Source organism: Octodon degus, unplaced genomic scaffold (genome assembly GCF_000260255.1).
Source record: "Octodon degus isolate 3935 unplaced genomic scaffold, OctDeg1.0 scaffold00230, whole genome shotgun sequence".
Classification (NCBI taxonomy): domain Eukaryota; kingdom Metazoa; phylum Chordata; class Mammalia; order Rodentia; family Octodontidae; genus Octodon; species Octodon degus.
This window is the reverse complement of record NW_004524806.1, coordinates 1,642,902-1,645,594: the sequence shown is the minus strand read 5'-3', so window position 1 is coordinate 1,645,594 and position 2,693 is coordinate 1,642,902. Positions and strand designations below refer to the sequence as shown.

Here is a 2,693-nt window from a genome sequence, read left to right as displayed (position 1 = left end):
TTTTGTATCACTGGTAACTTTTTTTTTTTTTTGTACGGGGATTGAACTCAGGATCTTGCGCTTGCCAGGCAAGTGCTTATTCTGAGTTATCTCCCCAGCCCTAAGGTAATTTGTTTTAATACTATTTTGAACTCTTTATAAAGTAAAACTAAAAAAAGAAATCTCAAGTGCTTTTAGATGTCTTACAAAGCGCAAGGGGAAAAGTACATGAAAACATTTAACTTAATATCAGCATTGCTGGGTGTGGTGGTGCGCACCTGTAATCCCAGCACTTCGGAGGCTGAAGCAGGAGGATCATTTTGAGTTCCAGGCCAGCCTGAGCTGCATAGTGAGACCATCTCAAAAAGACGAAATAAGTAAATAAATAATATAAAGCTATCAGAGTGGACCCAAATTTAAAAACATATAATTAATTGTATTTTAAAGGAACGGTTAAGAAGCTATCAGCCTAAGGTAATTCTAATTCTGGGGCTGCAGGGACCCTACTCCCCTAGTCCAGAAGGGAGGAACCTCCTAGTTCCACGCAGTGATTCATGGTTCGGTCTTCCATTCTCTGGGAACTTTGAAGAACCTAGAGATTGGAGAAGGAAGACTTTTCCACTGCTTCTGCCTACTGAGGGTAACTTAATGCCTAGCGTTTGGCCGCAGCAGGTAAGTGGGGATCCGCTTCCAAATAGCGCTCACTTATTTGGTCTACGAAAAGCAGTAGGAAGCCGAGCCTAGAAAGAAACCAACGGCCAAGTAAGCCAAGGGCCATTCTCAGGAGTGTCCGGGAAGCGTTTTAGCTCTCACAAGCAAATCCACCTCGAACCGCCCCAGCTCCAGGTTTGCGAGAGGAGGGCGCATTACTCGGGCTACTGAGGCTGCGCGAACTGTAATTTCCGGGGCGGGGCACCTGGCGGCACCGCGTCGCCGTGGAAACGGGGGTGTGGTCAGCACGAGGCCAGCTTCTGGAGAAGCGCGAAAAGCAAAACCTGGTGTGGTCTGCGCGGGCCCGAGGGGGGCTTCCTGATTCCGCTGGTTCTCGCCGCGACTCCTCCAGGGCGCCACGCCGAGGGTCTGGGCTTCTTCAGGTACGAGGCCCTTTTTGGTCGTCCCCAGCCTTTAAGTGGCTCTACTTTTCTGTCTGTGAGTCCGGAAGCGAGCACAAATGCTTCCGAGTTAGGCCCCGCGACTTCTGTGGCCTCCGCTTTCTCTCAGAAAGGTGAAGGGGCTGAGTGATGCTGTCTGCCCGCGGGGCTCTGGTCCCTGCGTGAGAGAAGGACCCACGGAACGGAGCTCAGTGTTTGCCAGGTTCCGGGGAGCCTCTGGACAACCTCTGGTCGCTTTCCGCCCTGCTGGTGCGCTGCAGCCCCGGGTCGGAGCCCACGCGACGCTCTTGGGCGTGCGGGAATGCGAATCAGTTTAGGGATGCCAGCTGCGTGACTGGGCGAGCGGCTAGGCGTTAGCATTCGGCCCAGGAATTCTCTCCCAAAGTGAGAGGTGGGTGCTTCGTTTTTATTCTACTAGGAGGCCGTTCCTAGGTGTGGTCAATCTGTGTAGATGTGTAGTGTTTGTTGAGGTGGATGTCTTAGGCACTTGAGAACTAGTCCTCGTTCCACAGCTAGAGGGACTGGGCATTTATCTGTAAAATGGAGCTGGCAGTCACCTGCTGAGGTGGTTGTATTAAAGTAGTTAATTTATGCAAACTGCAGAGAATACCGGTATTATAAATGCTATTTTGATTATAGTCTATTCATTTTACATTGGTACTGGCCTAACGGTTGTGAAAAGTATGAGACATAGTGATGTCAGGGAAGGCTTCTTGGAAAAGCTGAAACTTATTCGGGGGTTTAAAATATAAATTTCTTCTTCTTCTTCTTCTTCTTCTTCTTCTTCTTCTTCTTCTTCTTCTTTTTTTTTTTTTTTAATAAGAGCATTCTTGGGCCAGGGAGATAGCTCAGTAGAATAAGCGCTATCTCCCCGGCCCTATTGTTTGTTTTAGTTAGAAACTGCAAAATACTGAAGAAAAGTCAAGATATTTTTTACATGTCTTCCAAATTAATAGGTTTAAAAATTAATATTAAAGCTTAGAGCAGAAAATAGGCCCTAACTGCATTCTTCTGTTTATTTTTCATATTACTTATAAATTTGAAGTATTTTTGTAGTGATGTTTCTCCATTTGTCAGTTTTATACTTTGTGCTTATTGTTACTCATGGCAGGTAAATACTTATAATTTTCCATTCCTCCTCTCTCCAAGGTTGTTGTACAGTAATTTCTTGTTGAAATAGTGTTTACACTACATGACATAACAAATAATTCTTCTTTTTCTTATTTATTTATTTGTGTGTGTGTGTGTGTGTGTGTGGGGCCAGCTCAGCCCACCAGGGGGCGGACTGGCTGGCATGTGGTGCTGGGGGATTGAACCGTGGTCCCTGGGCTTTGCTAAGCTTGTTCTAAGTAGGTGCTTTAGACCACTGAGCCATCTCACCAGCCCGACAAATACTTCTGAATCACCTGTGAAAGACTAATTCTAAATAAGGTCGCATTTATAAGTATCAGAGATTAGGACATCAGCATATCTTTTTGAAGTTTATTTTATTTATTTATTGTGTATGTGTATGTGTGTGTGTGTGGCCAGCTCAGCCCACCAGGGGGCGGGACTGGCTGGCATGTGGTGCTGGGGGATTGAACCATGGTCCCTGTGCTTTGC

General features: G+C 46.3%; 1 protein-coding gene across 1 annotated transcript in view; it reads left to right on the top strand.

The window, feature by feature from the left end:
* Positions 1–937: 937 nt before the first annotated feature.
* The window catches only part of Sfi1 (SFI1 centrin binding protein), a 116,963-nt gene continuing 115,207 nt past the window's right edge, over positions 938–2,693 (top strand). Inside the window, exon 1 of the mRNA XM_023705857.1 lies at positions 938–1,073. The gene's annotated coding sequence lies outside the window, so the exon portion shown is untranslated. The remainder of the gene's footprint in view (positions 1,074–2,693) is intronic.